This window comes from Ornithorhynchus anatinus, chromosome 17 (assembly GCF_004115215.2).
Source record: "Ornithorhynchus anatinus isolate Pmale09 chromosome 17, mOrnAna1.pri.v4, whole genome shotgun sequence".
NCBI classification, from domain to species: Eukaryota; Metazoa; Chordata; class Mammalia; order Monotremata; family Ornithorhynchidae; genus Ornithorhynchus; species Ornithorhynchus anatinus.
The window spans coordinates 27,218,712-27,231,628 of NC_041744.1; the positions used below are offsets into that span (position 1 = coordinate 27,218,712).

At 37.5% G+C, this 12,917-nt stretch overlaps 1 non-coding gene across 1 annotated transcript; it reads left to right on the forward strand.

Annotated features, from left to right (window-relative positions):
- Positions 1–4,634: 4,634 nt before the first annotated feature.
- LOC114818133 lies at positions 4,635–4,768 on the forward strand. Its single transcript, XR_003765954.1, has one exon. It is a non-coding gene; the product is annotated as a small nucleolar RNA SNORA7 (small nucleolar RNA).
- Positions 4,769–12,917: the final 8,149 nt, after the last annotated feature.

The window sequence follows — 12,917 nt, forward strand, 5'->3', positions numbered from 1 at the left end:
AACAACATGAAATTCAGCTGAAATGTATCCTACCAGATGCTGGTGCTTCAGGATGGCAAATAGAATAGATTGCTCTGCTATTAGAAAGGTAGCATGAATTCAACTCTAGGCACTTATTGCTACCATGAGGCTCACAAACCATGTCCCTTTGTTCTCAGTGGTCTTTCACAATTATTTTGTTGGTTTGCTTGTTTGACAAAGCTGGAAGTTCCATTTCAGAGGTCTATATGAACTAGGCCTGTAAATAAGAATCTGAATATATTTGTTCCCATGGGAATCAGGATTAAGCATGTTATCCTCCCAGTGTTCATTCCACACCTTTAAGCGATCTGTCATCGTGAGTTCACTTCCAAATTAGAAAAAACTTTCTGGAATCTAACAGGAATATATCCACCCACATTTCATAATTATTCATTCTTAAATCATGTTTCCAATCAGATTTATTAAGCACTTACAGGATACTGAACACTGTACTAAGTGCTTGGGAAAGTACAACCTAACAGAGTTTGAAGTTGTGTTCCCTGCCCACAAGGAGCTTACATCTGCACAGCATCAAAATGCATGATATGCAATGGGTCAGGAATTCAAGAAGGCTTTATATTTCATTTGGAAGCTTCAGCTTGTTCTAAATAATTCAGAAATTCTTTCCCTCAAAAAAATGATAAATATTTCAAAGACAATTTCAGAATTCCATTTTCTGGACTGAAAATGATTAACCAGTTTACACAAGTAAGGACAGGACTGTTTCCGCCAAACAAGATCCGGTTTGTCATATGCTGCCTCAGAGATGACCCTTAAAGTGTACAGCAACTGAACAAACATCACAGGCTTTGCACCAGTATAGCAGAAATCACATCCTTTCGAAGGGTTTGCCAAATATACCATATACTAACAATATGAATCAAGCATTTGATAAAAGAATTTAATCTGCCACATGGGCATATTTAATAAAAATGACTTGGTTTGGATTGATTTTATTTACCACAACTCTGACTTCTCTATCTTACCAGCCTCCACTTGGGATAAATTCTGTTCACTCTTCTTTGGAAAGAAAGCCCAGGGCAAAGGACAAAGGGAAATATTTAAATGCACATCCTTTTCTCTTAGGGACTAGTGCAGTTCAGCATTAGGCAGGGAAATAAGCCATGTCAATACTGCTTATCTCAAGGCTTTCTTAACTAATATATCACTTACCCAATTGAGCCAATGGCAAGTTCTGGACACAAGTCTCAGTGATTATAGAAAAATTTTTCGAACATTCTGTGTGCTCCAGTTCTACCCACTCATTCCTAATCATCTACTGAGCCAAAAAGAATATTGCCTGCTTTTGATAACTTCTGTTATAATGTATGCCATTAAATGATCAACCATGATGTTGTAGGAACGCACCTAAAGATTTGCTACACCATAGAGAGTATTGAACAGAGTAATGAGATTCTCTAGTGAGATATCCCTAAGCTTGTAAGACTGAAATAAAGGCTGCCTAAAACAGAATGACTTGAGGATTGACATAAACATCTTTTGACATGGAAATTGTAGAGAATGCCTCTTTCTTCACCACTTACTCAAATGTGGTTTTAAAGGATAAGCACATAATCTTCAGCAAAATTGTAGTGGGAAAATCTGAATAGGGAAGAAGACTAGAAATTGGGAGCAACATGGCCTAAAAGAAAGAGTATGGGATTGGGACTCAGAGGACCTGGGTTCTAATTCCACAACTGTCACTTGCCTGCTGAGACACTTCGAGCAAGTTTCTTAACTTTTCGGTGTCTCAATAACCAAGATGTCAATGGGGATATAACATCTGTTCTCTATCCATCTTAGGCTGTGAGCCCCATGTAGGGCAAGGACTGCACTCACATTGAGTATATTGTATCAATCCCAGTGCTTAATATATAATAGGAGTAGCAGCATTTTAAGCACTTAATGTGTGCAGAGAACTGTACTAAGCACCAGCAAAGAATACAAAAGGGAAACTAGACCTGGCCCCAGGCATTTAAAAATATCATTATTATTATTGTTAGGACTTAACAGTTTCTTTCTCTTGCCCTGTGTTGCATTCATGGGAAAAATCTCCACAGTTAAATTTACGGCCACAATAAACGCAAAACAAGAGAAGCTGGTCCAAGCAATATGTAACTGCCTAAGGACTAGTGAAAGGATATCTAAAACAAGAAAACTGCTCCAGCTATTATTTTTAGTGAATAAAAACTGGACAGAAAACTATGTTCTTTGACATAAGTAGGCTAGATCTTTGTATGCACTTATGTTGAACCTTCAATTATAACTGTTGAACACACTTGGCCCCAGAACATAAATTTTTAAACTGTGATATTTACCAGGGTACTGTTCTTTGCAACATAGAGTAGTGTAAATCATCTCAGTTGAACAACACTCCTACCAAAGCCTAACTCTACAAGTTGACAAATAGGATCAAATCCTGCTGCCCTTTCAATACATAACACTGGGTAATTCTATAGAATGTGTCACTTCAGGCTCATAACTATCATTTATTTTATCTTTCATTCTTCTTGGCCTGTGTATACATATGGAAACTGGAAAGTGAAGAATGAAGCCAAATGAATAATCTCAGAGAGCTAAATCTAATCAAAAATACATTTTATTCAGACTAGCTAGTCCCTCCAGCAAATATGCCTAATTTATACACCAGATATTGAAAATTTAGAAATCATGAATGTAAATAACCAGATTAAATTACTTAAATTTACTGCAAAATTTATTTAAGCATGTCCAAAAAGACTTCCTCATTGGCTCTGGATAGGCTTACTATCAGCATGTAAGTGTGTTGGGCTCAAATTCCTACACACATAATTTTTGCCCTAGGAATATCCGGGCCTCAGTGCATTTTATTAAATTATTGATCATATCATATGATCCTGAGAAAAATATTTATAACTTTCTCAGCCTGATAGGTCAGTCTTTCTCCTGAGATAAGCTTTTATTTGACAGACTTGATTATATGTAAAAGAAAAATTTGCATTTTAAGGATTAGGTCAAATAGCACCCATTTACAGCCACACACATGGAGTACTGTTGTTACTCCCACAACTTTTCAAAAATGAAGGTGAAAAAAAAATTTAGATTTTTTTTTTCCTTCATTTGAAAATGTCCACTTCCCTTTCAGAATGTGCATCAATTATTTTCCAGTACCATTCATCTATAAATTTACTTTCAGAGGTAATGTGCTTCACTGAAAGTATTATCAGTCATTACTGTTCTATTTTGCCCCAAGCTAAGCCAAAGAGGATTCTATTGATTATTCCACTACAGACTTCAGGGTTGAGAGATTTGCTCCAAAGCTAAGAAAAACAAAAAAAGTTCCTCTGCAAAGTTAAAGAGAACAATCAAAAAAGAACACTTCAAAACCAAATGCAAAACTCAAACAACCACCTCTTCAGAGTTCATAGTCAAAGTTCACTCTTTGTTCAAAGTAGGGACTATTAAAATATACAGGTATTTTAGCTAGCATCAACCTTTCAAACTTAAACAAAAAGATCAAGGTTATTTAAATCTTATAAAGCTAATGATGGAATGAAGAAAAAGTAACATAATTACATTGAGCCAGCCAACCCCTAACCCAGCACAACAGTGTAGCTCATTCTTTCTTGGCAAAACTTCAAGAGGGAAATATTTTGGGAATAAGTATATTAATCAAATGATATCTGTTATTAATTGTACAAAGAACACACTTTTAAAAAGGTTACTTTTCAAAATATTATGCCAAATAATCTAGAGCCTGAGAACTGAATGTAATACGTTTGTAAATTAAGTAACATTTGTGGAGTATTTTCCCTTAAGTACTTTGGTCAGAAGAGACAGTATGCAGGATTCAAAACCGAATAAGGAGAAACGAAGAAACAGTGTTGCAATGTGTTGTCTTAAGATGTCACACTAAGGTATGATTAACTTGCTAATTTGTAGTGATATGTGGTTACATTCTAGTTTTACCAATGATGTGTACAGTCTTGCATTTGACCAAGGCTGACCAAACAATCAATGGTATTTCTATGTTGTTCCTATGCGCAGAGCACTGTACTAAGCACTTAGAATTTAGAGAAGCTTTAGAATTTAGAGAAGCAGTGTGGTGTAGTGGATAGGGCACGGGCCTGAGAGTCAGAAGGTCATGGGTTCTAATCCCAGCTCTGCCATTTGTGTGATCTTGGGCAAGTCATTTCACCTCTCTGTGCCTCAGTTAACTCATCTGTAAAATAAGGATTGAGACTGTGAGCCCCATATGGGACAGGGACTGTGTCCAACTCAATGCCTGTATCCACCCCAGCTCTTAGTACAGTGTCTGTCACGTAATAAGCACATAACAAATACCATCATCATTATTATTATTATAAGATATCAGTGGAATTAAAACACAAGATCCCTGCCTTAAAGACCCTACCACATAGTGGGGGCAACATTAAAATACATTACAAATAAGGACTAGCACTTCAGTGCAAAGGTGACACAGAAAGGATTAAGAGTAGTGTGGGGAGATGAGAACTCAGTCAGGAAGACCTCCTAGAGCAGATCCATCAAAACCAATCTTAGCAATGTCACTGATAACTGAAGAAATCAAGAAATGCCATAGATAGAAACAAGTCATGGGTACAGATGCACAACCCCTTTCAGGGTTGCACCTGGAGAGTTTCCAGTACTCTACTGGTCTCAGCTATGGGAGGGAGAGTCAAGCAGAGGCCTACCCATTCCATTCCTAGCTTGGCCAGTGGCTAGTGGAAGGCAATCTGCTACAAGGCAAAACTCACCCATACTGGGCAGCAGTGGCATGAGAGAGAGTCAAGGGTGGAGACAGGTTTACTGAGCAGAAGGAGGAATGGTAAACCACTCCCATATTTTTGCCAAGAAAACTCTATGGATACACTACCAGAATGATTGCAGATCAAGAGCCGGGCATTCTGGGAGAGATGTGTCCGTGGTATCGCTATGGGTTGGAAACGACGGCATAAGACAAGACAGCTGCATAAGTACTTAAAAGACAGATGGCTACTTGCACTATAAGTCTAACATGCCTTCTTTTAAATTGGAAGCAGCTTAAACATGTATACTGACACATCATAGAGGGTTTATACAGCAGTAGTGTCCTGCAAATATGCATGGTGGAAGAGTTTATTGGAGAAGGTTGCTGGCAAAAGAGATAAGTGAATTATGAAGAGGAGAGGGCTAAAGCTAATGAAATGCAAGAATTAGCCATAAGGCCTACATGCTAAAGGGAAAACATTCCTGGGTGTGCACTTGATCCCTGCACACATGACAGAGAAATAACTGTTTTAGAGCCTGTAACTCCCTGGTTTAGAATCATTTGTGAACCAATCTGCAGCAAGAACAGCAACAAAAAGGTCGCCTAGCAGAAAGAACATATCCCTGGGTGCTACAGGACCTGAGTTTCTAACCCCAGTTCCACCGCTTGTGGTGGTATGTACTAACTGCTATGTAACTTTGGCCAATTCCCTTAATTTATCTGGGTCTCAGTTACCTTACTATTAAAATGCAGATTCAATATTTTTCTCACTCCTACTTAGACTGTGATCATCACTTGTGGCCTGGTTATCTTGTTTCCACCTCAGCCTGGCACATAGTAAGTGCTTAAATACCATAAACATGGTTCCACTCATAGCCAAGCTTCCAAAAACAGATAGCCACACTCTGTATTAGAATTGTGTTGAGAAGTATGGTTTGGTCTTGGGACCTTGAGCTATAATGGCAAGAAAGTCAGATTCATTCCTTTTGAGAATAACTTTTAAGGTTGCTACTGGCATACTCTATATCTTCTGTAAAACCTAAATACTTGTATCTATACCCTTTAAGAACTTGATAGTCACACAGTCATCTGCCCCATTGCATGAAAATACATAACCATAGTTTTTTTATATATTAATGTCCATTTCTCCCTCTAGACTGTAAACTCCTTTTGCAAAGGGACTATGTCTACTAATTCTGTTGTACTGTATTCTCCCAAGCATGTAGTAGAGAGCTCAGAACACAGAAAGTACTTAAATATCACTAATTGACATTATGAAAAGTAATTCCAAGATCTTGATCAAAGGTTCTCCTTAAATCAAATGCATGCACAGCCCCCTTGAGTATGCAAATATGTCAGTTAGGCTTTTATTTGAAGTTGTTGCTTTGTGCTTTTTTCTTCAGAATAGACTTGCCACCTTCAGCAATAATAACTTAGCTAGCACCTGAGTAATAGAGAATACAATTGGAAACTAGCATTGGGTGAATATTTCCTACCAATTCTATTTGCCATATAGTCATAAAATATATCTCACCTTGTAATATTAATGTGGAAAAGCCCCTGAAATCTTGAAATTGAGTTCTTATTCTCATTCATGGAGGTGTATACATTTAAGAAGATAAAGTTATGGCCCTGAAAGGTTATTGTCCTTTGAAAATAATCAACAATGTTAGCAAAGCTTTCCGTCCTCTTCCTTCTGGGCACGAATAGAACCACTTCTCAGAACTACTGGGTTTGGTGCCTTAGATGTTATTAAGAAGGAAGTAGCAATGTTTTTGGTGTTAAAAAATACCATCAATATTTCCTTCTATACCTCAGAGGGCATTCATCATACATTTGGGAGTGTAGGTAATGCAAATATATAAAGAGTGGGTGTACATAATGAAAGGACTAACGAGAATAAAAATACTGTACACATTAACTCTTCTATCAGTCCACCTCCTCTGAGTCACATAAGCAATCAAGTTAATGAAACTGGCATTTCATTCATTCATTCAGTTTCATTAACTGGCATTCTCTCTATTCACTCTACATTCAGAATCAGAAATAGGAGTTTGCTCACTGGGGCTAGACCATTGTTGGTAAAGGTTTTTAATCAAATAATCCAATATGGTGTTCATGTGGCAGTCAGGTTAGGCAGAAATCCAGAATATATCTGACTTACATGGACAGTAAGAACTATAGCTGTCAGCCCACCAATTGCCTGGTGGTTTTAGCAGTATAGCACAGTGTTGGCACTACACTATACTCATTTTAGGCTTTAAATTGTTACATATATATACATGTATAATTTCTAGCAATTGGCAATGTGAAGTCCACTTAAACATATCTAAACCCCTACCCATCTACACTCTTGATGCATCCACTGCCCCTGCAAAAACATGTTTAGTAGGGAAGAGAGAGTGCCAGCAGTCTAATCAATTCCTTTAAGCAGGTTCTCTGTTTCAAAGTCTCAGGCCCAAAGCTCATCTATCATTCTTAGAAGGAGACTTTATTCTTATCACCGCCATAAATTGAGACTCCTGATAACTCCAGGTGTTAAGAGATACAGAATCTCCCTCCTGCTGAGAAGTGCTTACATTTTGACTTGGTCTCAATAGCAATCATTTGACTCACCTTACAGCATTACATGGTGGCTAGAGTGGATGATTATTCATATTACTGTGCAAACTAGGTTTTTATAATGATTCTGAATATATTAGAATGGGAAGGTTGGAGACAGCTCAAAGTAATCAACAGTCTGAACGGGGGCTCCCAAATGGTAGCTAGTAAAAGATAAGAATAAAAAATATAAATGGAGAAAAGGATAGAAACAAGGCACGGGGTTGGAGGACTGAAGTAGACCAGGCTGACCTAACCCCATGAAACCTTTCTTTGTAGCTACAAATTATACAGTCACTGGCATCAGTGTGGAATAACCATCTCCTGGAATGAAAATAGAGAACCTGGCAAAATATTCAAAATACTGAGAAAAAGCAAACAAGACAAACAAACAAAAAAAAAAAACCCACCCAAAAACCCAAACTGAAAGCACTAAGTCAGTCCTTGGAAAAAATGTCAAAAAGATTTATTAATCAAAGCTATGGTACAGATGCCCCAGTCACTAACTGAAAATGGGAAAAGTATTTACATCTAGACTAAGGGCTAGACCATACATTTTTTAACACTATTTTACTTTTTCAAATAAGAATAGAAAATGATTTTAAGATTATATACTTTTATCCAAAAAAAGGGTTCAGGTTAGACAGCAACCATCAATTGCATTTATTGATCACTATGTGCAGAACACTGTACTAAGCACTTGGGAGAATACAATAAAGCAGAATTAGCAGATACGTTCCCTGCCCATAATGAACTACCTACTGGGGCATTTTTTTATAGAAATGCACAGGTATGGTAGTGTAGACTAGGACCACCCAGGGCAAAGGAGGTATTTATGCTTCACAAAGGGAAGGTCACTCTTTCAGGAAAAGGGAGACACATTTATTTGTCCTAATCTGATCCCATTTAGCTGTGTTTTTTGCATGTCATACATACCTATAAAATATAAGGGCAAGGTAATAAGTTTCCATGTACGCTGCATTGGTCTTTCTTTCCACAGATGAATGCTTTTTTAAAATGAAAGGCACTGTAACTTTCAATAAAAGTTAATATTTATTTTGTCTTGGCACCTTTAGCTTAGGCTGCCATTCTGGAGGCGAAAGAAAATATTTCAACATCCCACAATAAGACGAATCTCATGAAGATAAATGTTAACCTTAGTAAAACTACATTTCATACTGGGAATGTTAGATGAGACAAATTCGACATAAACTTTAGTATGTGACTGTAATTATGAGCCTTTCCCAACCTTCCTGGCTATATCACAGAAGTCCCATATGATGGCATTTAAGGATCAGTGAAGGCAGCAGAAGTGGCAGTTCTGGAAAAGTCACAGGTTCCCAGGGATTTTAGATGAGAAGATGCCTGGTTCAGGGAAATGAAACAAAATAATAATAATAATAATTATGGTATTTGATAAGTGCTTGCTATGTGCTAAGCACTGTTCTAAGCACTAGGGTAGATACAGGGTATTCAGGTTGTCTCCCATGAGGCTCATACTTTCAATTCCTATTTTACCTATGAGATAACTGAGGCCCAGAGAAGTTAAATTACTTGCCCAAGGTCACACAGCAGACAAGTGGTGGAGGCGCTTTTAGAACCCACATTCTCTGACTCCCAAGCCCTTGCTCTTTCCACTAAACCATGCTGCTTCTCTAACAGACCCAACAACAGCTGGACATATTGGTTAGTATGTTTAATGTAAATTACCTACTCAGGAGAACTGCATATATTCATAACAACCACAACAACAACAATTCTAGTATTTGTTCAGCTATTACACTCGAAGCAGTTTATTAAGTGCTGGGGCAGTAACAAGACAGTCAAGTCGGACATAGACTCTGCCACATAGGTGTTAGCAGAAGAAGCCTGTAAACCAGCTATTCTCTTAGAGCAGAGGCCAACAGGTAATTGCCATGCAAAGAGGGAGAAATGAAAACAATGCCCAAGAAAGCAGTACCCAACAGAACAATCTTTACCTGTTCACAATGTGAAATGACTGCAGGTACACACCAGTTTAGTCATTCATGCCCATGTATATCATGCCAGTCAAACCCCAGTGGAAAGGCGTCTATGTGTGTGTGTGTGTGTGTGTGTGTGTTTGTGTGTGTGTGTGTATGTGCATATATGTGGTCTACATATAGATGTGATAAACCACCAAAATAATATTTTTATTCCAATACAGAAGGTTTGAGACATATTGCCTAATTTTCTGGCAATATCTTCCTTGCCATAAGCTCTAGCTAACAAAAACTGGTCCAAATGAATCATAAATGATTTGCCACAAACAGTGTTCCCTAGAATGCACAGTGGAGGACTGACAAAAACAACAATGAACATAAGGAAAGTATTCAAGTTCTTTGCTTAAGAGGTGGTGGGGAGGACGGGCATTTTCTTGTACGGAGTAATGTTAATGCTCATTTTTGCAAACAGGAATTACAAGATAATCTCAAAGGAAAACTAGAAGCCCTTAATGTGCTGACCACAACAAGTATAGTACTGGTATTAGAAATAGCCAGGAAAATTGCATAGACTGAAGGAGCATACAGGTTTTGCTGATAAATCTAGATACAGAGTAGCAGTTCAGATGATAGGATTTCCATCATTATCTTGACTTTTCTGCATTTTAAGAGATCAAATGGGAACCTTAGCATTACTTTAGAATATCTATTGTGCTGAAATAAAATGTTACAGGCTTAATGTGTCTACAGAGGAATATGATTAGGTACATTACTATGTGACAATGGTTAAATCAAGTTCATTCCCTGTTTCACCACTATGCCGAAGTGGGTTGCAATTTCTGCTAGCCTATGGTCTTTAATGACTACTTGCATAGAAATAGAAATCATTTTAGACACCAGTTTTCAATGATACCATGTGGAATGAAATACCATACACCCAATCGATACAGGACACAAATTGGATTATACCTTGTCTTCCACTGCTAAAGTCTAAACCTTTAGCATCATATTATATATCATCCAAATCCTTACAGATACTTTTTCCTCTCAGTCATCTTCAAATCCCCAGGAGAATCTCAATGTGGTTTGCTTATTTGATTTAATGAAACATATTTTTCAAATATTATAGGCAATCAAATCATCCTTAGACTACTGTGCCTCATCTTCACCTACTGGAGTTAAGTTGCCTAAATAAGCAACCCCCAACCTCCTTATTATTATTGTTGCTGAAATAGTGTGCATTTTAAAAAAAAAGTATTCTCTCAGTCTTCAGCTTCAGTAGCAACTCACTTTCCCAATGTCAGAGAGTAGGCATTAAAACCAGTCATATGACCTGTTGGTACATGGGACAGCTAAATCTTATCACCATCTGCCATATCTAAAAATGAAATTGATTACTCTAGATTATCCACCAGATGATGTCATTTTACATACATGGAGCTGGAATCAACATCTGTTTGAAGTAGATGATCAAATGGTATTGTTTACCCCTTCAATAAAGAATTAATATCTTCTCAAGTGATTCATTTATGTAGTACCTACTATATAATGGAAAGATCACTGAGAAATGGTGTCTGTTGTCCAGTTCTGGACCCATTCCTGACAACTGTGAAATCCTGAGAAAGTTACTTAACCTTTTTAGGGCTTCTGTTCTTAAATCTGTGAAATAATGACAACGACAATCATTTGTGCCTAGGATTAAACCTCAGACACCCAAATTTCTTAAATTGCTGTCATTTACTACATTAGTAAATTCAGGAGGCTAACAAATGGCCCTAACCTGTCTCTCAGTTGTGAGAGAAAATGAAGTAATCAGCCAAATTCTGCTGGGCCAATACTAATGTAGTGAAAATTTTTAGTCAGCTCAGAGTTGGCTGTATTCATGAGAAAGAAAAATCAATAATAGCTCCTCCAGAAGGTCACCCACATCCTGCTCTTCTTAGAAAAATGATCCCCCAAGGTCTTGATAGAATAAAATCAACAAGGAAATATCATTTTAAGTACTGACAACCATATCACATGTTAAACTGAAACCAATCCTTAAAGACAATGATAAGATGGACATTTGATAAGGCTTCCCAAAATTCCTCTCACTTGAAAGAGTCAAACTATATTTGGTTTGATTTGTTACATTTCAGAATCTGTAACTTTAACTCTTGTGGAGGAAACCGGCTAGAGCTGCACTTTTGCTACTATAATATTATTTCATCAACAAGAAAACAACTTGATTCATTAGAGGCCATTTCCCACTTTTAGCTTTTATTAATGAACATACTGTACTACTTTTGGCAATTTTTTTTATCATAAATATGTTAGCACAGGTGAGAAAAAATACATCTTGATTCATTTAGACACCAGTGTTTACATATGAAGGCTAATAATAGCATCCTTAGGTTGCTTCCTCAGTCCAACATAAAATAACTCCTTCCAAGATTCAGTAAAACTGCTAAGGGGCTATTCTTGTGGTCTCTCCAGTAGGCCACACTGCTTACTATCCATTATGTTACCCATGTACTCACCTTCTTTTTAATTTTTTCATGGTATTTGTTCAGCACTTACTATGTGCTAGACACTTATTAAATGCTGGGGTAGATCAAGCCAAACAGGTATGACACATTCAGTGTCCTACCTAAGGCTCACAATACTAACAGGAATACTCTAGATATTAATCTTAATGCACTGACTTGAGAATTTCATTATTACTCAGTAGCAAGTATTGTCCCTGAGATTTGAATGTTCACCTCAGGATTTAATGTACATTGGTTAGTTTTTATTGTCATGGAGAAGAGCATTTTTCTGTCTCATGGAAACTGTGATCATAATTTAGGATATGCAAATTCAAGTATTGCCTTTCACAGGCACTTGGGGGTTAAATGACTTAGCTAACACACTTCTGTGGCTTAGTGGAAAGAGCATGGGCTTCGGATTCAGAGGTCCTGGGTTCTAATTTTGGGTCCACAACTTTGTGGTGATTAAGTTATGGGCAGGGAATGTGTCTAACAGTTTTGTTATACTGTACTCTCCCAAATGCTTAGTCCAGTGCTCTGCACACAATAAGCACTCAATAAATAGGATTGATTGATTAAGAGTGAAGAGCAGGGCAAGCGTCTCAGATCCGCACTAGCTGAAGAGAGTGCAGGGAGGACAGTGTCCTGGATTCAAGGAATGTCTGAGGTGATAATACAGTCAAACAACTTCAGCACTGATGACATACCTCCAGAAAGTAAACCGCATCCAGAATCCAGATCTTCTGCTTTCCAGAGTCACATTCTTTCCACTGGATGAAAAGGTCAGTGTTAGATATTTAGCATATATGACACAGGCTTCCAATATAATCTATTCATTGATTGATCACGAATTAAAATTTTCATTTCATAGATATTATATTGTGGTATTTGTTAAGTGCTCACTATGTGTCAAGCACTCCTCTAAACACTGGGGTAGATATGAGCTTTTCAGGTTGGAGACAGTCCCTCTCCCATCAGGAGCTCACAGTCTAAGTAGGAGGAAAACCAGGTATTTTATCTCATTTTACAGTTGAGGAAACTGAGGTACAAAGAAGTTAAGTGACTTGTCCAAAGTCA